The sequence below is a fragment of the Bactrocera tryoni genome, chromosome 1 (genome assembly GCF_016617805.1).
Source record: "Bactrocera tryoni isolate S06 chromosome 1, CSIRO_BtryS06_freeze2, whole genome shotgun sequence".
In the NCBI taxonomy this organism is placed as follows: Eukaryota; Metazoa; Arthropoda; class Insecta; order Diptera; family Tephritidae; genus Bactrocera; species Bactrocera tryoni.
In genome coordinates this window covers 85,365,864-85,391,540 of record NC_052499.1, presented here as the reverse complement: position 1 = coordinate 85,391,540, position 25,677 = coordinate 85,365,864, and the positions used below count along the sequence as shown (strand labels likewise).

At 40.5% G+C, this 25,677-nt stretch overlaps 1 protein-coding gene across 13 annotated transcripts in view; it reads right to left on the bottom strand.

Annotated features, from left to right (window-relative positions):
• The window catches only part of LOC120766736 (collagen alpha chain CG42342), a 213,352-nt gene that overhangs the window by 156,105 nt on the left and 31,570 nt on the right, over positions 1-25,677 (bottom strand). The window lies entirely within an intron of this gene.

Sequence of the window (25,677 nt, the reverse complement as noted above, 5' to 3'; positions counted from 1 at the left end):
GACAGATAAAAGGCGGACCAACTCCAGCAAATGAGTGATAAAGATGCTAGACTGCGAAGTCTTGGCGGGAAGGTGCAGCAGTGGAACCGGTGCTAGTTGTGCGAGCAAGTGAGCAAAAAGCACAAACCGGACTATTTGTCACCGAGAATGAAGCCATTTATTATCCATCATAAAACTTATATTTATCGCTTAATATGCGGGCAGTGGCGCGACGGCCACGGCGAAGCCAAGAGTGATGAAAGCGACGTACACTACAGCTTGGCAGACAGGTACATATGGGTGAGTGTCGCCCAGTGGCGGGGAGACAGCTGCAAATCCCACAACGGAGGCGTTGAAGGCTACAAATCCTGTTGTCACAGGCACGCCAATACACACACGCACAAGGTGGTAGGGTACACCTATAGACTAATGGTGCATTGGAACTGCTGCAACTTGAAGCTTTGGGCCTGCCAGCGCTTGAATTTGTAGGCCTTTGGCGTTGGATACAAACACAAATGGTTGAAGATGTTTGTTGTGGTGTTTGCGTTGCATCGCTATTAATAAGGATTAAGGCGATATGGTACGAATTTGCAAATTCGCAGCAGTGTTAGGACGTGAGGCATGCCTTAGTCAAATATATGTATGTATTATATAAAATAACTAGCTAAATTTTCAATTCGACATGTGCAATTCTTGTCATATTGAAGAAATCAGGAAATTTGGTATAAAATTCCATCTCCTTCTGCCAATATTTTAATTATGATTACTTTTTCAATTAAATTATCCCACATCTGTATACATATTTCATGACTTCAATCGCTCTTTTTTTTAAAATATCCTGAAGGGCTTGGAATATTGTTGTCATTATATTGGCCCCTAAAATACTCAAGAACTCTAGAATTTCTGCTTATGAGACACTGATCAGATTCTGTAAACAAATATTTGAAATTTCTTGAAGATCTTACATTCTTCGAGCGAAAATTAAGCGGCACTTAAAACGATCCCTGCATATGAGATCAAATCGCAATTGCTACAGGAGTGTATAGAACGGCAGAACAGTCTATCAGATCGTAACCAAGTGCACCTTATCTGGGTACCCGGTCACATAGACATAGCCGGGAATGAACTGACTGATGAGCTCGCCCGCTCAGCAGCATCCACCAACATGGTAAGACCCAAAACCCTGTCATTGCGGTTGGTACTCTTACTATAATGGAGCTGTACCGGAAGGATGAAAAACAACCTTAGCAGGTTTAAATATGTAATGCACCTGCCAAGGGACCAACTCAGGCTACTTGTCGCCTTCTACACTGGCCCCTATGAGCTCAAGGATCACTTATATAACTTAGTTTCTTGTGTAAATTGCCGGTTCTGCGACAGGGCGGCTGAAGTTCCAGTATACCTGCTAATTGACTGCACATCAGTCTGTAGGCGCAGGAAAAAGGCCTTGGATCTATGTTTCCAAATAGAGATCAACTCATCTCGATGGTACCTAGCAGTATATTGGAATTTATCTATAGGCTGGAGCGAGGTGAGTCCTTGTGACTTAGGAGAGGACACAATAGACCTTAGGTCACGCTGTAATCCTAATTTATTTATATAATCGAATATAATCTAATCTAATCTAATGATTGATAGTCGTCTTCGACATATGTGGAGGATTATATACTATAGTGATGTATATTATTATGATTCTGCTCCAATCGCTCTAAAAATTATGCATCTTTGGAGTTCCCGCTTGTGGAAAATGTGTAGTAACAGCCACGTAAGTCCAAAATTGTACAAATCGCTGCCTCAAAACGCAAATAATGGTCATATAGGCTGGCTAAGTATAGTTGGAAGTAAATCTCTTTTAAAGAGAAAACTTTCACTAAATATTTGTCCCTTTTATCATTTTTCCTAAAAGCCTTTTTGTTGTATTTTACGCCGCAGTTCTTCTGCCCACTACATAATCGCACATATATGGACGTATAAATGTTTGGAGAAAACCGCAGCATATCGCCGCCATTGTTGATGACGGCTTTAGTAATCCCGTTGATGTAAGATTCCATTTTTCTTCGGCAGCACCTTTGTCAGGCGGCGCGGCGCGGCGTAGGCCGAACGCTTTTCTGACACAAGGCATACAACATCATTACATATTTGAAGGAAAAAATCGACTCTTCCATGCACACGCGCGCATCAGCACAAATCTCTTGGAATTTGCGTCGACAATAAATCAACGAAAGCAAAAACAGCAACAACAAACAACGAAAAAATCAGACGAGCGCCTAAGTAAGCAAGTGAATGGTGTTGCAACATGGGCTGCCTGCCTGCCGATTGACTAGCAGACGCAATGCCGCCACCGCGCCGCGGCTTTCACGACTCCACAGATAAGCGACTTAAACTGATAAGAAGCGAATGTACGACAACATAGTGTAAGACAAAAAACAACAGCAAATAAAAAACGCACGACAAGTGTATCAGCAAACGAATGAGCGCCGCCGCCGCCGCCGCCACGCGTTGAAAGGAAGAAAATGAACTGGAATGTCGCTGATAAAGAAGACAATGGCAATCGGAGTGGCCAACAACAACAACGACAAGCCGTACCAACGACACCAACGTAGACTGATAGCATCAGTGCTGCCGCCGCAGGAGTCTGCTTTGGCGGTGCGGCGGCGCAGCAAAGACAATGAAGCGCAAATATTAAGCGCAAATAAATACTAACACACACACGCACAAGCGCGCACGTACGCAAACTCCCGCCAGCAGTCACAAATAAAGGCGCGGAGGCCTATTTTCGGCGCAAGCTTTAGTTATGTAATTTAAATCACGCGCTACTCTACATGTATGTGTGTGTGCGGTGTATCGCATTATATGACAGCAACAACAAATGAGCAATAAAAACGCAGTGCAACAACAGACTAAAGGCGACTGGCTGGCATGGTGGCACGCAACACGCACCACTTTGATTCTGGCGGCAGAAGCGCAACGTGACCTGTGTTGCACAGCGGCCAACGCAATAAAACACGCCGAAACCGACAAAAATCCGCTGCAGAAATAAATTACTCCGGTTATTCCCCAACAATTTTTATTCGTTTTGATTTACGCGCGCATCAGCGGCAGCTTTGTGTCTGTGTGTAGCGGCGTGCGACATCTGTGCGCCGCTTGCCGCTTGATCCACATATGCCGTGCGCCGCACACGTTCAATCTAAATTTCAGCTGTAGCGACGGCACACAATGGACCACATACCCAGACATGCCGACTGAAGGCAGCTGCTCCAGCGCTGCGCTCTTTTTCCGCCCAGCTGCCTGTGGCAGGGGCTCGACTGGCAATCTGCCGCTTGGAGCCCAGCGCTGCGTGTGTGCCGCGTGTGCGCAAAACCAACAAATCACACATTCACAACAGAATTAATGAAATTCTTGTAATAATATTTCACCGCACCACTTTGACTGCGTTTAATCCTCCGCACGCCAGCTCCTTGGCGACGCTTAGCCTCTCCGTTTCGGCGAAAAATGCAAGGAATTATTCTCACAGCGTTGTCATGCCGCACACACACACACACACAAAAGCGTACAAGACAAATGTGCAAATGTCACATAGGCCAATGTGTACTCACACACACGCGCATACACATGTATCTACACAAACTCTAGGTGAGCGACATAACTCCACTAGAAGCCGCCAGTTGCCAACTATTTCGTACATATTAGCTGCCCGAGTGGTGTTTTGCGCCCCAGCGCTGGCTCGGCTCTGGCTTCTGTCAGCGACAGCCGTCAAAACACCACAGAAATAAATAAAACTTAGTCATCCTCGCCGTGGTCCTCCCGGTATCCACTCACTCTTTTATTATATTCGACTATGTAGTTGGTTTTGTTGTCATTGTCGCTGACAACATGTTGCCCCAACGCGGTCGCATATAAATTTGTCAACAACAACGCGTGCTCACCGTGTCCACCAGTATCAGTCGCACCGCACAAAAACGCTCGCCCAACAACAAAAAGGGTGCGGCACAGACACGGACAATAATATGCGAGCACCGACGACAGTGCGGGCTACCATTTCTAGTGGCGACTGACAATGATATACTTGTGTCTGAAGGAGCGGCTGTTGATCGCTGATTTGTTGCTGCTGAAGGAGCCTGTCAAATATACACATATCTACTTGAAACGAGTATTGCTGATATACGAGCACATACTAGGGTACCTGTGCCAGAATAGCGGTACAGTGGTAACGCTACCGAAGAAAAGCTCCACAAAAATATTTTATTTCAGGCTTTTCAGACTATTAAGGAGCTGTTTTGCAACAGCCAACAACATAGCAGAGAACCCATTTTTTATTTCATTTATACATCGTCATATTTACAAATTATTTTTAGGGGCACTTCTCAAAAGTTTAGACCGATATAAAATTCATAACTTTTAAGCCAATCTCGAAGGTCAAAATAATTTTCTCATTTATTCCCTATTTTCGTCACGACTGTACTTCGGAGCGTGCGCGCACCGACTGGATTCGTTAGAGAGTCCTCAATAGACTTAGCTAACGAACGAAAAGCTGGTCAGTTGTCCCTGAGCATCTGGAGAGTCAGGTACTCGATTAAATTGAGTGTGAAACTTGGTAAATCTGCGACAGAGACGCTTGATGTGATCAAGCAGGCTTACCCAGATGTTGCTTAAGCAATAAGTGGTGTGTTTTTGTGGCACTAGGCCTTTTAGAGGGCCGGGTAGAAATCGCTGATGAATGAGCAAAGTGAAAACGATGCTTATTGTCTTTGACATCAAAACCATCATCCACCATGAATTTATTCCTTCTGGACAAACCGTCATTGCCAAGTTTTACGTGGAAGTCCTCAATAAACTCAAACGAAGGGCCAATCGGGCCCGACAAGACATCGCAGCCGATCTGATGCACCACGACAATCCCCGGCTCACACCACCTGTCTTGTGAACCTGGCCAATACCTGCATCCCAACGCTTTCGTAGCCGTCCTATAGCTCACATGTGCCCTGAAAAGGCCGATGAAAGGCAGGCATTTCGACAGAGGCGATCCAAGCAGCATGCACGATTGGTACAATAATTTTTTTTTCAATCGACTCATTCCTATTTCCGGCTTCCAGGACTAACCCTATACTATGTATTAGATTGGCTTATTTTATTGTTGTATGGGATGGACTTATGAAGATTCTATTCTAAAAATCTGGATAATTCGCTCTAAATAATTTGTCATAGCTCTTTTTCGTTTCTTCAAATCTTTGACATCCTTATGAAATCTCCAATTCAGAGGCGAATCACCAGCATGATGCTATACTCGGGAAGAGATTTCACAAAAGCCATGTACGTCTGTCAGTCCGTCTGAATAAGCGCGAATTAGTAGCTGAGTTCTTGAGATATCCACCTGAAATTTGAGCACATCCTTTTCTTTCTAAGAAAAATTGGACCACTTTATATACGCGAACTGGCTGGCAAACAAATTGAACGATCAGAATCCACTTTCTTGTGAGGAAAGCAATTTTGTGTGACAAGATATCTTTACGAAATTTTACATGAATTATGTTTTAAGGCAACTCTACAATCTGCGAATATATTGTTCAGATTGGAACACTATACCAAACCGTCCGAACAAAATCAAGATAAATTGATTTGTATACCCTTTTATGCTATAAGAAGTTGATCTGCAAAGGTGACTGAAATTCATATCCGTCCCTTATGACAAATAACTGCTAAAATATCGTAAAGATTTATATAAAAAAAATTCTAAAAATATTCGATTCAAAATTTCAACTAAAATGGCAAGGAAAATTTCAGACAATTCTGATTTGCCAGGAATGATTCTCCGGTAGATGGTTCGAAGTTCTACTAGGAGACAACAAATAAATTTCCAACTAATTTCATAGTAGTGAGGGCGTTCGAAGCGATACCACTGTCACTTCAGCGTTTGAGCGAGAATTCTTGCCCGGATTCAGCAACTAAAGACACACTAGATAATTCTCAAGAAATCAAGCAGTACGAACTCATTCCATCACAAATAACAAACACACCAGATTCGCCGAATCACTGTGCCTACAACAAGAGGGCTATGTATTCATCTAGCCCTTTAAAGCGCTGGAGCACAGTCCTGTTGCCAACAACAACAACAACTATTGAAGATGACAATCGCACATTTCTCAATTTGTACTAATTAATAATTTAGTTGTTGTTATTGTAACACATCTATGGTTGGCCATGTTCGACAATTTGTCGACGGTATATATACGAATAAGATATGTAGATATGAATATATATGTGTAGATATGTATACACAATCGTTATGAACCCGAGTTTGCGGTCTTTTGTTTCCACTGGCTGATGATGAATGCTTTATTGGCTATTAGTAAACATTTAAGACTGTGCGGGCGTAACCGGCGCGACAAGCAACATACGAACAAGTCACGCGAGACATTACAACAACAACAAGCAGGCAAACAAACACGCTCTAAGTTATAAATACAATTCAAGGAAAAAGAAATTCGTAAGAGAAAGATAAACGGCTGAAGAAGAGCCAGCTGGAAAGGGGCCGCTGAGATGTGGGTTGAAGGTGATGAGCGCAAAGGGAATGCCACAGATAGAGGAATATTCGACTGCTGTCGAACTGGGTGATAAATTTACGCGTGTGCATGGATTTCGTTGTATCTGCTTTCTGAGTACTCGTTACATGTTGGATAAGTTTTTCGATTAGGTGTACAGTAGTTATGAGAAAAATAGGCCTGGTTACTAGAGTCTGTATATGGAAAGAAGGGGGTTACCTTCATTGCGTGAAAATAAAAAAAATATAAAAAAAAGTTATCACGTGATATGCCCATTTAATATTTACTCATTTGGAGGTAGGTTATCTATACACGATTTTTCTGAATTAATACTGTCCTAATTTAGTTCTTGGTCTCCACTTTTTCTGAATATTAATTATGTCTATTGACCTAAATAAGTATTGGAATTTGGTTGGAAATCATTATTGTCAGTATAGGAGGAGTCAGGAGCAGTTGTCTGGTTCAATCGAAACTTGTTCTTTGGCAAAAAACTCCAACTGACAGAGCAAAAAAATCTTATATTTTGTAAAAAAGAAACCTTAATAATATGTTTTGGAAATTAATTGAGGTCGTTGGGATTTTGAGCTCTATAGTACCTTATATCCATGTACAATATTTTGGAATCTGATAATTTTGAGCAAACTTATAGCAGTAAAGATGTTTAACCCGGTGAAAACAATGCTCTATTCTCAGAAAAACTTCGTGATCCGTCAGCTAAAGTCAGATTAAAAAGTCCTCCACCAAAATTTCAAAGTACGGAATACTAAAATATATACCGGGATACCAAAAAATACTCGCAAGAGGTTCTTTCCCTTTCAGCCCAACAATGGCACCATCACATTTGACTTACTTGTGACGATAGCACATCAGCTCTCTCACGATTAACAGCTTTGTAGCAGTTCAATAAGTGAAATTCGTTTACTCCGCCCCCATTTACCAGGACCCACGTACACATTTATCGAGAGATGCTATGAAGATTGTACGGATTGTTGAGTGCGTGTCTGTAATGGCTTTGAAAGCTGCAAAAACAAATGCGAATTGATTTGATAAGAGTGAGAGCGAAGATAAAAACAGCCACAAACCGATGAAGTGCAAAAAAGGCAAGAGGAAATTGGCTTAATAGCACACACACAGACACAACATGTGGCGCTTGTTTATAGAACAAAGAATGCTGGAAGACAGTCGATGCGTGCCAGCGCTTTGTGGTGTATGTGTGTGTGCAACAACGTTTGCCGTAAGCGACTGAAGACAAGTTGCCGTTAATGGAAATTGCCTTTTGGTTTTGCGAACGCGCTAAGCTTGCGTAAGATGCGCATTGAAGCGCCGAGCGAAGCGCCACACGCAGTGGCAGGCACAGTGGTTTTGGTGGCAGTCATGTTTGCGCGTTTGCCGACGCCGGTAATGTGGCAAGTCAACTTACACGTACGACAAATGTAAGAGTCGCAATATCGGCAGCCACCAAGCGAACACTACAAGCAACATAAACGACACTTACAACAACAAGCGGTTGAAGCGATGTGCGAAAGCCACTAGCGGCTGACGCCAATCGAAGTGGTGTTGATGTCGCGGCTGTCGCTGCCAGCGTTTGCTCCTGCCGCCTAACGTGTAAACAAACATTCCGCCGATTGTGTGTGTGCGTGTAATTGGCGAGGAAATGCCCATTTGCCACACGCTTCCGTTTACATTGGAATCGAAGGTTTTGCGGCCGCTTTTTTAAGTTTCTGCCTTCTTTAATGCAGGCACTTTTCTCTAATCCTGGAGTATGAGAGTCGACAAGAACATTTTTTGAATGCGGAAATGGGAAAATATGAAGGTACAAGAACTGATTTTTAGGAAGTATATAAGTGACTGTAGTTGCCCTAAAGTCCTATCTATAGTATTTATTGTTAAAAAGTGCTTTGATTATTTATTATAAGACGCCATAAATAAATATTTAGGCCGCTAAAAGATTATAATGGTCTAAAATATAACGTATTTCTCAATGTATCTCACTCATTGCACTATCATAACCGAGTTTTGAGCAACAAGCTCAATATTACACAAAAAAACTAGCTAAGTCCCCTTGAAATATGCTAAAAAAATTCAAAATATTTTAGTTTGCTTATACCAGCTGCTAACCTATCTGTAGGTTACCTAACTATTAACACTAATCTTAAAAATTTATCAAGATTTCGCCATACAAAAGACAGTTCCAAATCAACTTCATTGAAAATGATTTGAGACCACACTAAATCTCTCTGTGCGACTCTGATTTTGCGCAATCTACTTGTCAGCACTGGAACTCTGTTACATTATCACAGCTGATTTAGACACTACAAAGGGAAAAAAATGTAAACAAACAAATTTTTTTTAAAGCAATGAATCTAATTTCATCTGAAAATCGACTTAACAAAAGAAATAATGGATCCATTATTTCTATTATATAGAAAATATTAAAAAAAAACCGTCTTTTTATTTCAAAATACTATATGACAATCATTTCTTTTGATAAATATTAAGCGATGTGAATTCTTGAATGACAATAACAGCTGTTTTTGATCTTCCTAACGGCAGTGAGAACACTGTTGGGTTATGAAATGCTTAAATATAATCTAATCTTTTAAATTTTCGGTCTAAACATGGTATTATACTAGCTGTTAACCTACAGACAGGTTGCCTAGTTCTGCCGAAAACTCAAACGGACTTCTCGAACAATCACTATCATTGGATATTGGACTCAATGTAGATACTCTAATGCAAATGCGTAGCCAAAGTCAAACTAAGAGTATTATTTCAAACATTTAACATTGTTGTTATTGTTGTGTGTGCTTTCAGTGTTGCTTATAAATGCTAATGATCTCATTGAAGCGCTTTTGTTGCATCCTTAAACAAGCGTAAACATGAACACACACACTCACACACACACACAAATGAAAACCCAAATTATGGCAAATAAATGCAAATAGCTACACGCATACATACAAGCACATATGAATATTGCATTTGGTGGTAATTGAAATTTAATTCAAGTATTGATTTAAAAAATTTGCAAATTACCGAAATTGAAGGGAAATTACCAACAATTCAAAGCGGAAAACAGTCGGAAATTATGCAATTACAATTCCGGCTTCGTTGCTGCTTTTCGGCTGTGGCTGTTATAACTGTTGTAACGGTTATTGCTGTCATTATTGTTGGGCGCACAAAAGCTTAGACAGACTGTGCGGCCTACTGTGCGGGAGACACTGCATTTCAGCACACTGAATAACTGTATAGTAATCAAATAATGGCATTGTGCGGCAGCGAGAGCGGAAATTTCTGGCAAACTATTTTACACTTTGCAAAACAATTAAGACTTTGCTAAATCTTTCAAACAAACTAACTATATACAAGTGTGTGTGTATGTGTATATAAATATGCGGAGCCTTAATTGCTTTGGCATGCATTTATTTGCACTTGTTCGACATGAAATACATAGATACTCGTATATACATATATGTACGTATGTATGTGCATAAATTTGGAAATGCAGTTCGATGCTAAATGTTTATTTATTTATTGTAGAGTAATATATTATTGTTGCGTAATTATAAACCAAAACACATAAACTCCTATTAACAGTTGATTTTCATTAATGAGCAGGAAGCTTAAATATGCTGAAATTGTTGCAATTAGCTCTTTAAACGTCTGTCATAAAGAGAGCGAACAAATTTTTCTTGTAGGTAACGGTTTTTAATACCGTTAAACAGACCATAGCGGATTTGTATGACACTTTGCTGAAGCTAGAAAAAATAAAACTTACTTTTTAATTATTTTAAACCTCGAAACTGTGTTTTTGAAGTCGGTTGGCGAGATTTCTTGAGAACTACTTAACTGATCTTCATGAAATTTTATACAGGTCTTTGAGATACTATTCTTAAAGACTTGGACGAAGGATTTTTTTTCGATTAAAAATATTAGCAAAAAAATGTCACAAAAAATTTACTGAAATTTTTATGTTTTTGTAAAAAATGTCTGCCAAAATCCAACTTTCAGTGTTTTTTTCCTTCGCCCAAGTTCTAAGTTAGGGTTTTAACCAAAACACGCATTTTTCTCTTCAGACGATCTTGTAAGGAGTTGGCCGAGTTAAAAATATTTTTTTTCAAAAATTTCAGAGTTTCTTTGTTAATAGTGTATGTTTGTAACAAGTCAATTTTAGTAAAATATTTAATTTTTTATATAAGAAAAAAATTGTTGAAAAAAAGCTATTTTTTACCCGAGGAAACCCATGTAACCCCTTAACTGATCGTCTTTCGAGACTTGTTAAAACTCCCGCTAACATAAATAATTCTTTATACTTGTAGCATATTCGTCATGAATAACACATGATTTAAAAAATGCGATTTATAGACGACATTAAAGTTGTTGAAACATTCACGGCGGTTTTAATGAGGCATTTAAATTACCTCGGAGTTAAGAATTTAAATTGCGGAAAATAGCAGATAAATTCAACAAAAAGCCAAAACGCATCATTTGCAATGTTCTTTTGTGCTTTTGTATACCAACACACACACATACGCTTATCAATTAATATTTTTATATTTGAAATAATTTTACATTTTCATTTTACGAGGGCAGCTTATCGAGTATTTTAGCCAAAATATTATCAGTCGCAACAATATTCCAGTGTGACAGATGAAAAGTTTGAAATGACGCATGAGTTTATGTAGTAACGACAGTTTTAAGGTATGTCATGATTGTCAAAAATAATTAAGATTCTTCAGTTCTATAAAAATTACATGAAGATTCGACGCTTTCGAGCCAAGTTTTGTTCAGCAAAGAGGCCCATATCTGACTAAATGGGTATATAAACAAGCAAAATTGCCGCATTCGGGTTGAAGAGCAACCTAAAGAGATTCAGTAGTTGCCATATCATCCAGAATATAGAATCATCGGTCCATATTTCTTCAAAAATGATGCTAGTGAGAACGTAATCGTCAATGGCGACCATTATCGCGCCATGACAAACAACTATTTGATGACTTAAATTGAAATTCCTTATCTCGGGGACATTTGGTTTCAACAAGACGACGCCAGTTTACACACATCGCATCAATAAATGGAGTTATTGTTAGAACATTTCGTGAGCAGATGATCTAACGTTTTGGGCCGGTTGATTAGCCACCAAGATCGTGTGATAACACACCGTTAGACTTTTTCTTGTGGGAATATGTAAAGACCAAAGTCTCAAAGCCTGGATTGAGGCCTTGAAGCAAAACATCACGGATGTATGGATGGACCATCTGAGACGGAGCAGCGGCCAACATTTAAAAGAGATAATCGTCAAAAAATAAATGCCAAAGAATCGTCTTCCAAATGATAATAAACATTCCCCATTAAATTTGAAGTTTCTATGTTTTTTTCTTTAAAAAAGTAGGCAGTCTCGAAATGGATTATGAATTTTTTTGATTTTTGGGTTTGAGTTTATTTTAAGCAGGAAAACTTTCATCCCCGCCAGTCAATGTTTTTTCGAAGATTCCTGTGGAGATCGGCTAAGGGATCAAGGGGCTCCAAAACTTTTTACATTACATTACATTTTTGTTTTTAAATGAAATGCCTCCACAAACAAAATTCACAAAATACTAATTTTCATTACTTGAAAATGGTTATAACCCCTTAATATCGTTGCTTAAGTGGTAGCCCTCGTATAGTCACTGGTAAATGGCTTTTGCTAAAAATTCGCTTAATTAAAGTGCACACAAACAGATAATGAATGCAATTAATATGCACAGTAATGATTTGTCTACGTTTGTGCTGGTATGGTGTGAAAAACAAATATCTGTATGTGTGCAGCCTTGTATATTTGTATGTGCCATATATGATTAAAAGCACAATATTTATGTTACTATGTATACATATGTGTAAGTCATTATGTTTATGTTGCATTCACCGACTTTTACCGTTTGCACTTTGTAGCGCTTAAAGTGGACAACAAGCATACACATACACTCATACACACAAACATTCATAAAAGCGCCTGCATTATTGCCGATATATGCCTGAATATAATTATGTATATCTTATATGAAATAACTTTTTTTAGTATCGCAGCCTTTGTATGTGTACATACATATGTATGTGTGTGTGCTCTTTCATTACAATTACATGAGCATAATTACTTATTTACATAAACCAAATCAATTTTCCTTTATGCTACTCTGTTGGCTAGATCTGCAGGTATTATAATTGCACTTGGGAAAATATAAAAGTATATGGGCATATTGATGGTCACGCATACAAGCACATATACCCATATGTACATAAACATGCTCAAAGGAATTCACGGCACATTTTTAAAGGGAACTGCCTTTAATACTACAGTTGTTCCACTTGTTAAGTGATTATAGTTTTTACAAATAAAACCGGAGCAAATATGATCCATTTACATACTTCTCATATATGTATGTACTTATATGTATGTGGTCCATATATATAAATTTGTGTATTCATAATTGTATAGTCTGGCTTTTGAGTGTCACTTAAATTAATATCCTTGAGATCTGCAATTTAGGGCAGGGCTACTCCCCACTTTCCATATTGATTTTGTTTACCACTTCGAAGAAATATGTTTAATGTCTGATTAATAGCACATGACCTGGTATATAATGGGTTGTCAAAAAAGTCTTGCGGTATTTTTATTGAATTTTTTTTTTATTGAAATTGAAATGAATCTTTGATGACTCATGCCCAGCTCTTGACCGATGCTACGGCAGCTACTATGCCGGTCCCTTTCGACCAATTCAGCGATTTTATCGCAATTTTCGACGACAGGCCTTCCGGAGCGTGGCGCATCTTCGACCACCTCTACACCAGAACGAAATCGTTGAAACCATCGTTGTGCGGTGGAAATGGAAACTGTATCGGGTCCATAAACTGCACAAATTTTATTGGCGGCTTGAGATGCATTTTTGCCTTTATCGTAGTAGTACCGTAAAATATGCCGTATTTTCTCTTTATTTTGCTCCATGTTTGCGACGCTATAACTCACGAACGACTTAAAAGAAACGACAATCAATCAAACACGTGTTAGCGCGTGAAAGAGCTTTCCAAAAAGTATAGCATGACCCGATGCGACGAATAAAACTAGAACTACGCGAAAATACCGCAAGACTTTTTGGACAACCTATTATTTCTGCTCTATTTTAAGTTTGCTAACAGTAACCACCAGTAAGCCGTGCTTGAGGTTCATCTTGTTCGTATTAGAGAGACAGCAGAGGATCTCAACATCTCCTATGGATCGACTCAACATATTTTGGTTAATATTTTGGGTATGAATGCTGGACTCGTACGAATAAACCTGCACCTTTTGCAAAAATGACGACGAGTAGAGAGATAGTTGATAACTTCTAGATGATCAAAAGCATCGCAACGTGGCAGCAACGGTGGCAAACTTCGTTCAAAAGACGGTGGACTAACACACTGATTCGGGACATATATTCGTGGATAGATAGTCAACATGGGGACCTGGATTTCCACCTGACCCAAATACTTTGTGGCCATGGATGTCTGACTGTGGAAAATTTAACTCCTCTTATGTGCGAATTCGCTGTAAAATGGAAAGCTGTCAGCGAAGCGGCAGCTCTAATTATGACAAAACTGAGACATTTACAACAGATTACTGAATACAAGATATGGATTTATGAATTGGTTGAAACTGATCAATCTAGCGAATGGCGATCCAAAAATGCGCCAAAGCCGAAAAATCTACGTCGAAATTGGTATGTATTCACCGTTTTCTTTAATTACCGAAGTGTGGTTCAACATGAATTCGTGCCAAGGGGTCAAACAATCAAAAAGAAATACTATTTGCCTGTCTCGAAGCGTCTACGTAAAGCAATTCGTTGTAAACGGCCGGATTTGTGAACTAAAAATGTATGGATGTCGCATCACGATAAACCCCGATCAAATTCCAGCATGATTGTAATGAACTTTTTGGCCAAAGACGAAACGAGAGTCATCGCTCAGCAATCGCAAACGCCAGATTTGTGTCCCAGTGACTTTTATCTATTTTCCAAACCGAAAAATTCTTTTCGAGGAACGCGCCACGAGTTCACTGAAGACAATTCCAGCGAAGGCTTATAACAAGTCTATGGAATGTATGGAACTATACACACTATAGAATGTGTGCGCACTCGGAAAGTTTTTCCAACAAGTTTCAAGACGTTTTATCTCTCAACTAAACGCATGGAGCACAACTTCATTTCCATGCTTTCCACGTGCAAACGTATAACTCTGTTAAAAGCAGTTTTCAAGAAATCTGATCCATCACAATGTCAATTGAGTCACAAAGTCAAATTAAGAGCTCCAATTAGCCTTGATATCTAACGTCGTGACCGACGTTCCCTGCTGCGTTTAAGGTTATGTGCTTCTTTAGTTTTAAATAATAATCAAATGAGAGACAACAATAGTTCCGATAACACAACTACGACTAATTGCTCTACATAAATCTCTGTCAAGTTGAGTTGTTAACGTACATGTGTAGATGTCAGGCGGCCGCAAACCAGCCTTGAGGAGAAAGTCATTTATAATAAATCACATTTAAATCGAACCACTGCTGGTGACAGTGCGACTGCACTCCGAAGTCCAATAGGCAAGCCTGCGCCAGAGGCCCGCACGAATGCCTAAAACTGTCTATGATTGCCTACAAATGTACATATTAAATTCCTGCATTCATGTGTAATTGCGTCATACTTCAATCTCTCTCTGTGTCTCATCTGCCGATAACTGTTTGGTGTAGTAAACCACAGTTCGGCCGCTTGGTCAACAGAATTTGTCTACGAGTGTCTACGAATGTGAAAAGATCGAGTAGTCCCTCACACAGCCAGCCAATGTCACACCTCCCTCTCTCCCGTCCTTCCCTGCCCATACCTTCGCTTCGCTGTCATCGATTGACTGCTCCATGCAAATTCAAATGCAAATTCGTAATTCTGTTCAATGACATGTCAATGTGGTCACGGGCAATCGCCGCGCCACTGGCATATGCCGATTTGTCGTCTATTTGCTAAGTAAAAGCCCACGTGTGTGTCCGTGTGAGTGAGGAAAAATATGTGAAATTTCACTGCAACACAAATCGAAGAGATACCGTTGGAGTGTTGGGGGGTGAGAGAGCGACTGTCCACATGACCTTACTTTTCGGCTGCGACAGATTCGGTTAGCTCTAGACGGCTTCGCATAGCTTTGCCTGCTCAACTGTCGCCAACGGTCGGTTGAGCAATTGAGGCTGGACAAGTTGACCCGGGGCGCCAGCATATTTTTTACAGCATCGCACATCGCTTGCAGATGACAATTCCAGCGCGATGTACGACGCGCTATTGTTCCCAGCAACAGTTAGGTACTCAGTAATAACAACAACAAAGCAGGCATCCACTACATCTCGTACAGCATAGACAAGGGTTCAAGTACGTTTACCGATTGTATTGACGCTTTGATGCACTCCAATGTCCTCATGAGTAGCACGCGTCTATTTGCGCAGTTCTCATGTGGTGGATGCTGACCAAGCCCCCCTTCACATATTCGAACACGTGAGTGTGGATGCGTGTGTTGCGGATGAGTGCTTCGGTGTGTCCTAAATAGCTGACGGGTGCAAATGATCACAGTACAAAGCCAGCAACAGCACAGCAAATGGACAAAGCCGGCGAAAGCAACAAAAAGCGAAACTGCCACCTTGATATTGTGATATAGTGAATTGGGGAAAAAGTGGAATATGTCTGCTGAACTATGGACAAGGAGTTGAGGTCTTCGACCAGTTGTGTTGCTGCCGTGCAGCAGCGGGGGGAAATGGGGGCTTGTTTGCCCACGACAGTTGCAGCCAGGTGCTTCATTTATCATCGCCACCGCTGCTGCTGGAAGCAAGGCCGAAATCCTAAATCGAAAATCTACTTTGGCTGGGCGCAGTGAATGCAGCGCGCCAGCAAGTGCTCTCAGTGTGCGGCTCATCTCAGCTTAGAACCACTCTGCTAATGCTGAAAGAGAGCTGTCGGGTGAAGACTTGTGTGTGTGTGTGTGACTATCAATGCCTGTTCCCATGTGTGTCAATGTACAGCTGGGTAAAGCTCTGTTGTGCGTGTGTGCAGTGTCGAATTATTTCCAGGGTTCTGAATTCCCACTTACATTTGCATTCGAAAGCATTCCTCTTGTGGCTAAAATTACTGGGGTCACCTTGCTTTTGTTTTACAATCCGACCAAACTAACTTAGGAAATAAGAACACAAATGGCAAGTTTGAAAGATTGCTATTTTGGCTTTGAAGTCAATAATGACAAAATAGCCAGGTATGAACACACACATACGCACATGTAATGTGTGAAAAAGTACGTGCGATGCGCTCAAATTGAGGCATCACTGGAATCATTGCAATGTTGATTGTTGGTTGGCTTCTATTTAAAAAAAAAAGTTTAATGGAACTAGTGATGATAGAACTGTAGGAAGGGTCTCCGTGACTTGTACTTGTTGTGTCATTTGGTGGAAGTCGGTGGCCCTTGAGAAATTGATCACCAGGCTAGGTCGCCGAAGTTGTGTCTACAGAGATGTTTCAACCACAATCTGACAAAAGCTGAACAGTTGAGAAGGAAGTGTATAAATGATGAATTATATTATCGGACTCAAAATGCCAAATTGTATTGAAAGTAGAAGAGGTGAATCTACTTTCAATACAAGTTGGCATTTTGAGTCCGACGATATAAGTAACCATATCGCATGGAAGCTTTTGGACAATGTCCAGTTAGAACTCCTAACATGGCGGCGGGATGAACTTTGCTAAGAGCAAGAAGAGGATCTTTGGAGTTCCAATTTGAGGCAGAAAAATTTCGCGGCACAAGTTTTGGCCAGCGCTTGTCAAACTCATGGGAGGTGGATGGATCAAATCGCAGAACGTAAGAGGACAGCAGAGCAGACTCGTTTAAAATCTGACGAAAGTTAAGTAAGTATGTCCTCTCTAGCAAGCTGTTTGATAGGGTACAATATATAACGTAAACTAAACCTATAGTTTTTCTGGCTCGGTAATGGGTATTAACGACCAGCTATTTTTACGCAATAACGTAAATAACGGAAATATCTGCTAAAAGTATTTCAAAGAAGGGCTATTAAACTCGTTTTTAATCTCCACAAAGGATGTAGATTCTATAAATAGCTGGCGTAATCTCATTTAAGAGACGAAGATATCTCGTGTTATCAAACAAACAGTCGTCGCACTCGAGACTTGGCTCCCACGTCACTGTCGGCAGTCATAACTTCGAATTCATAGATAAATTTGTCTATCTTGCAACCAATATTAACACCAACAGCAATGTCAGCTGCGAAATCCAACGCAGAATAACCCTTGGCAACAGATTCTATTCAGATTCGGACTGAGTAGGCAATTGAGAAGTAAAGCCCTCTCTCGACGAACAAAGACCAAACTTTATAAGTCACTAATTATTCCCGTCCTGCTTTATGGTGCCGAGACATGGGCGGTGACAACATTTGATAAGCCGACGTTACGAGTTTTAGCGTTTTAGAAAAGTTCTGCGGAAGATTTATAGTTCTTTTCGCATTGGTAACGGCGAGTCCGATGGAACGATGAGCTGCACGAAATATACGACGACATTGACATAGTTCAGCGAATTAAGAGACCGCGGCTACGCTGGCTGGGACATATCGTCCGAATGGATGAAAACAATTCAGTTCAGAGAGTATTCGACGCAGTACCCGCCGGGGAAAGCAGAGGAAGACTTCCACTCTGTTGGAAAAACCCTGTGGAGAAGGACCTAGCCGCACTTGGAATATCCAATAGGCGCCAAAGTACGAAAATGTCGTCCGAATGGATAAAAATACTTCAGCTCAGAGAGTATTTGACGCAGTATCCGCCGGGGAAAGCAGAGGAAGAAAAAGACTTCCACTCTGTTGGAAAAACCCTGTGGAGGAGGACCTAGCCACACTTGGAATATCCAATAGGCGCCAAAGTACGAAAAGGAAGAACGCCTGGCGCGCTGTTGTAAACTCGGCTATAACCGCGTAAGCGGTGTCTACGCCAATAAAGAAGAGCAATCTCATTTAAGGCGTCTAAAGTTTAATTAATTTATAAAACTCGGGATTTAATCATGTCTAGATTAAGTTTAATGTATTTAATCTAATATATCTCTACGTGCATATTGTTAACATCTCCAATAGTCACTTTTAGGCCATATGTGAGCTGATGTGTCACCAGCATTTAGCCCAAACAGCGAGGGATAATCGCAAGGCACTTACAAAAATTGCTTCATAATTTAGTAAGAATTGGGTCCGAGAAAGTTTCAGTGGAAAAATTTCCATAATTTTTATCAAAAACGAATCAGAAAATTACTCCCAGGAGAAGTTGTCCCTTTGCCTTTTTTTGAACAAACGGCACACACTTTACTTCGTCCACTTCTCTGCTTAAACTGTTTGCTCACATGCGAGTCGCTCGTATTTACAGTTATTTCCGACATATGTTAGTAGAAAGATGTGTATGTGTGCGTGGCGTTGATGTTCATCACTTCATGTCAACACTTAATTTAATGACCCTCGAAGAGTGAATCACAAATGCATATGAAATATGTGCGGAAAGCGCTGCAAACTTTTTCTGGTGAAACCCCACGTTCGCACATTTCCCTATGCACACAAGCTGCTCCACAAAGGATTAACGTCCAGTTGTTGAACTTGTCTCTTTGTTCCTCTAATAGTTTCTTTGTCGCTAGTTTGCGGCTTGTCTGCGCTGTTTGCTGAGTGACCGACTGTGCAACAAATGTTGTCGCCACTTTAATCCTTGGATAAACTTTTGTGCAAACATAAACACACCCACCACTGTGTCAATTTGTGTGTGTGTGTGCGTGTGTTTGAGAAGCGAGTGCATGAAACGTGCTCATAAATGGCCAGGTCCAGCCGTCTCGCCGAGCGCCGCAATCACTTTAAGCCAAGACTTACTTTTATTGCAGGCGACTTAATTGTGTGAATGTCAACACAAATTGTGTTAATACCCGGCGCCCTTCTCAGCTCGCCACCGCCAGCGTCGCAGCCGTCGCATGTCCGAAATAAATTTTGACTGAATTTTTTCGCTCTCTCTTCGCCTGTGTTATTTCCATATTCTCAAGCGTCTGTGTGAATTTATGCAAAACGGATAACAGCAGTGGCAAGAACAACAAGAGCAAAGGAACAATGCGGTTGTGGTAGTTCGTTCTAACGATTTTGAAATGTTTGTGTATGAGCCACCGGTGCGACCAATCCGACAGTAATCCCTGAATAATCAAACTTTATCGACGCAGAACTACATAAATACTTTTCCCAAGTGGCACGAGCTCTAAACACGCTAAACACCAATAAATGTATACATTAGATGTGTCCAAGTGAGGGGCGCCGGCGATGAAGAAAGATAGGCAATATGAGGCGTGGGATGAACGCGTCAGGCGAAAAAGTGAACATGTGGGGGGTAATGGCAGTTTGCAGAGTTTGAGGCCACAGACCACAGGACAAAAGTGAAAGGAAAGAAAAAGCCAAAACGTGAAAAGCATATCTGCATACATACATATAAATGTATTTTGTTGAGGTTGGGCGTAAAAAATACGGCGAGAAAAGACTACCTGTGTTCGATAAGTGCATATTTGGCATTTCTAAATTAGGTATGTGTAAATATAGAATCGTGTTTCGAATTTCTAACCTAAGCTATTTGCATAGCGATTTGAATTTAAATTGCATTAACCGAAGCATAACCTCTATTTTGAGTTGGAAAGTTCAACACCGTTAAAAAACTGTAGCTGATAATTCTAAAACATTCACTAGGGAATGGCCAGAAACAATTTTTTTACATATGACTGAAGCAGCTCACGACTTCCGGTCTTAGGCCAAGTATCCTCTGGGTAGCCAAAACACATCCGTTTCAAGGTGAGCTAAAGTGAGAAGGCAAAACATCCCTTAGCAGGGTTGTGCGCTGGGTTTGGGACACTCCACGTAAAAGCCACCCCCAGTGAAAAGAATAAAACAGCCTCCCTTTCCGTTGACCACTATGCACCTGTAATGTACCGTGCCCTAATTGGGAAGGTGCCGATGCCAGGTTGCTTGATATCCTCGTAAGAGTAAAAGTGTGATGGACGGGACAAGGAATGAGACAAGTAGGTCCTTGTGGCATTTTCTAAGGACCATATAAAGGAGCGCAAGTTCGGTGTGGAATTTGTGGTGGAAGAGAGACTCCGTCACCGAGTCCTGTCGTTCACACTGGTGTATGAACGTCTAACCACAATCCGCATCAAAGCGAAGTTCTTCAAAATATCCCTGATTTGGCACGTCCGACGGAAGAGACGGACGATGTGGCCAAAGATGTCTTCTATGAGAACTTGAAGCGCCACGATGTCAAAATCGTGCTTAGGGACATTAACGCAAAGGTTGGTCAGCAAAGAAGATATCTTTGGCACAACGGTCGTAAAGTAAGCCTCCATGATGAAACATCTCTTAATGGGTTGAGGCTGATCGACTTCGCCGGGGACCGAAATATGCTTATATGTAATACTAGATTCCAGCATAGGAAAATTCGTCAAGCCACCAACCAGATCGATTCTGTTGTGATAGTCGTAAGACACGTCTCCAATGTTTTAGACGTGCGTACACTCCGAGGTCCTAACAAGGACGCACCCGCCTCTGTGCAGCATAAAACGCACGTCAACAAAGACAGAAAAGGTTCGATGTCGAGAAGCTGCAACGATTTTCTACTCAACTTGCACTACTGCTCTCTGAAAGCAGTCGTTAGCAACTCGGTATAAGGAAACTGTAGGACCGCAGCTGCAACCGAAACCATTGGTTTTTGGGAAAATTCAAAAGAACATGTCATCGGAATGGATGAAAACACTCCAGCTATGAGAATATTCGACGCAGTACCCGCGTAGGGTAGCAGAGCTAGAGGTAGACTTCAATTCCATTAGAGTGAACAGTCGGAGAAGAACCTGGTAACACTTGGAATCTCCAATGACGCCAAACAGCGAAAAAGAAAAACGATTGGCGCGCCGGCTAAACCGATTCACCTCGTATATGTACATATATAGGATCTCCGACGTTTCCTTCTGGCTGTAACAGACTTGGTGGTAAGTAAACTAACTTCTTTGTATGAGAAATCCATATATGAAGAATAAATATAATTTAACAGGTTAAGTTTTACTGGTCTTTAGTAATGACAGATGCAGGTACAATTCAATTTAAGCTGAGGTATTCATCATACAGGACGTCAACACTTTTGCGAACCTTGATATCTCATTTTTTTTATACCCTGAACAGGGTATATTAAGTTTGTCACGAAGTTTGTAACACCCAGAAGGAGGGTCAGAGACCCTATAAATTATATATGTATATAAATTATCAGTATGTCAAGCTGAGTCGATTTAGCCATGTCCGTCTGTCTGCATATATACGAATGAGTCCCTCAGTTTTTAAGATATCGTTTTGAAATTTTGCAAACGTCATTTTCTCTTCGAGAAGCTGCTCAATTGCTTATATCGGATCACTATAACATATAGCTGCCATATAAGCTGAACGATCGAAATCAAGGGCTTGTATGGAAAACTTTCACATTTGACAATGTATCTTCACGAAATTTGGTATAGAATATTTTCTAAGACAACAATGTAATCTCTGAAGAAATTGTTCAGATCGGCTTACTATAGCATATAGCTGCCATATAAACTGGACACATAGTTACTAAGAGAAATGCACCTGTGAAGGGTATTTAGCTTCGGTGCAACCGAAGTTAACGTTTTTTCTGGTTTTACTTAATCTAATCTTATGAATTGCGAAGCTCCTACATATTTAACGCAAGTTCTAGATAATGCTGGACAGAAGAATAGAAGATGCTCCAGCTTCTTATTTAATTTATAAAAAGTTCTTACTAATGCTAATTATATTCTTCTACAATGACATTAATTTTGATAACAATGATTTTGAAGACCTTAAGCACTGAAATCCACTTAATGCTCTCATCAACTTACTCAAGCGTATTTATGAGCCGATCAAACCCCTGGAATAAAGCCGGCAATGTACAAAACAATTTTCCAAACTATTTGCTAATATTAAAATAAATAAATTGTTTTCGCATTCCTGCATAAATATGAGAATAAATGCATACATATTTACATTGTATGCGAAAAAAGTTAGTCTTAACCAAATTTATCGCACCATTAACTTTAGTAAGCCAAATAAGCACGTCAAGTCGAAGAGAGGTATGCCAGCTCCAACACGGAAGTGCACAGTGAGGCGTGCATACATATCTACATACTATATATTTATATTCAACACTGACTGTGGCCAATTTCATTTGCACAGCACCGGCGAGTCACCTAATATGTGGTAGACACACACACACGCACTCTCCCAACTTCTTTGGAAACGCTTTTCCAATTAATGAAATCTCTAAACTGCCATAAATTTGCCACCCTCTCAAGTAATTAAATATCAACAGCAAAAATGGGAGCCACAAAGAAGCGGCGACCCTGCCCCTTCAGGCGCTGGACCGAAGTTGCTGGACGAAATGGAATAAACGACAGCCGGAGGTGGATAAGGCATCAACAAGAAAGAAATTACGAGTCTGTATTTATAAGAACAATAGCAAGACGTTGCTGAGGAGGGTAGGGGGAGAAGAAAAGAAAACAACAAACTTTGGCCGCAAGACATGAGAAAAGTGAATAAACGGCTGATACTTTGTGCAAGTTGGCGGGGGTGCAAACTCTCGTACAACGGTCGAAAAAGTGAGGATGTGACGGTACGAACTGCAGTGCGAAGGTTATATAGGTGCTTATGTGGTTGTATATATTATGTGTGTGTATGTGTATATGCAACTGTGGGGCTAAACTGCTAATTGTGGCTCGCAGACGCTGCGGTCAAGAGCATTAACAGCAGCCGAAGTACGACGTAAAACCAACAAATTCAGTAAAATGTGCGAACGCTTCCCTGCAGGCAACGCAAACACTCTCACATCTATGCTCGTAAGCCGAGGCATGCACATTAGGGTGGGTAGGAACAGCATTCGATACGAATCACCCGAAAATAATTAGCAAGATGTGTAAATTACAAATACTCATATGGAAAACAGCTCCCCGATAATAGGCTCTTAAAAGTAGGAACATAATTTTTCTCGAACACAGAATTATTCGGCGAAGAGTATTATTGTATCAAAGCTTTTATCATCTCCTACCTGAAAGCCCAGACGGGATCGTGAAATTCTGTGGTTATTGACTGCTATGGAGACATGGACGTGGAGTTATCGAGCTTTGGGCCTTAGCCTTAAGATCCAAGTAGAAAAAAACGAACGATACTTCTAATTTCCATGAGGCTTTGGAATAAGAAGAAACTTCTCTATGAGCTTCTAAGTAAGTCAGTATATATTTGCATGCTCTTTGCTACACAATATATTTATTAAGCTAAATTAAGACTTAGGAAGACTTATTCATAAAAGTAAATAGGTACACGCTTATATACAAACTTGAACACCTACATATATATATCAATAAGCAGATAACTTGTACGCATTAGGAGTCCTAAGCTGATTTTGCTATTTGCACGTAAATAATTACCGACTGTCGTCGTCACCACATATCACTGGTCCAACAGATCCGGAGGGTTCGTTAATTTGGTTAGCTTCCTACACATTCCTCTGTAATTACCGAGCATAGGTGCATATGCCACAAGTATATAGATAAATATATTGAACCTGCTAAATTCCCATATGTGGCTGTGTATATAATATTAGTGGACTTGCTCAGTATGTGTCCGGGGTCTGGTATGTGCGTAAGTTCGGCAGTAACTACGCATTAATTCAATTGTTATTTCGATACGATTAGCTCTGTGTTGCAACGGCAGGCGTAATGTTGTCAGAGCAATTATCACATTGATTTTAAACTGATTTTCTGAGTTAATGGGAATCGGAGAGAGAGTGTGTTGCAGCCACACACACACAGTACGGGACTGGTGGAATTTAAATTAATAATCTTCTGCAAAATTACCTTTGGAATCCGCTTAATAACTATTTTCATATTTCAGCACCAGGCAGGTGGAAAAATGAGTATTATATGTAATGAAAGGGAAAAAATCTGCTGATACCAAAAATGATATTACGGGTATTATCAAAGCCCCGCATCAAGGGAGGCAACTATCCATGAGCGGTTTTTTAATTACGTGGAGACCGTATCAGCTCCAGAACCCATCAAAAAATCCACAAAATGATTTTTTATGACAGGATAGATGGAAATGGATTTGATCGAGATCGCATGACTGATAACTGACACTCTAAAAATATCAAAGAACATATTGTACTTGTCGTAGAGGCAAATTCGAAATCGTCGGGTCTGGGACCCACTTTCAATCAAAAGAGTAATCGTATACGTGTATTGCACTCGATGTCATCAAAATTTTGATTTTCTTTAAGGCAATTAGAACATTCCAGTCCGACTCGATGCAAAACAACCGATTTCGTTTCGGTTACTTGACTTGACTCTTATATACGAGTATAAACGATCTTTCTTTCTTATCGGTTCTAAATATCGAAGACATTGACGAATCGTCATTATTATTTGGAATATTGTAAGATGTTAAATTTCATTTTTATTTTTCCTTAAAAAAATCTAGCTACAGAAAATTGGAGAATTCAACCCTATACGGACGGGTTTACTGTCAGGAGCTCTCTGTCAACCTTACCTTGAGACTTTCTGATTATTGCAGTGTCTTTCAGGTCGAGGTTGAGGTAACAGTAGATTTACTGCTCCGGAGTGCAGCCACCTTCAGAGAAGTGACCATCCACTTAGAGAGCAGAGCGCCGATACTAACCTTGAACTCAATAACAATGCGTTCAGGGCTGGTCAAAGAGCGCCTAACCTCGCTTTATTAGCATCGAATTTCTTTGTGATAAAACTGGTATGGGTGCCAGGGCACAGCGGAATCACAGGAAACTGTAAAGCTGTTGTGCTAGCATGAAAAGGCAGACTAGAATCGCTATCCATAGAATGGGAGTGGGTCGGTGCTCACGTATCCTTGTGTTCCACTTCTAGATAGCTGGAGTTCGCAGAAGCATGGCCAGCGCTGAGCCACTATCGGTACTGCGCTGTCGCAAATGCCTATTGGCCCTAGATCGATCGCAAGAGATCTAATGATCTTTTTGCCTCAGTAAGTCTAGGCTTTTCCTAG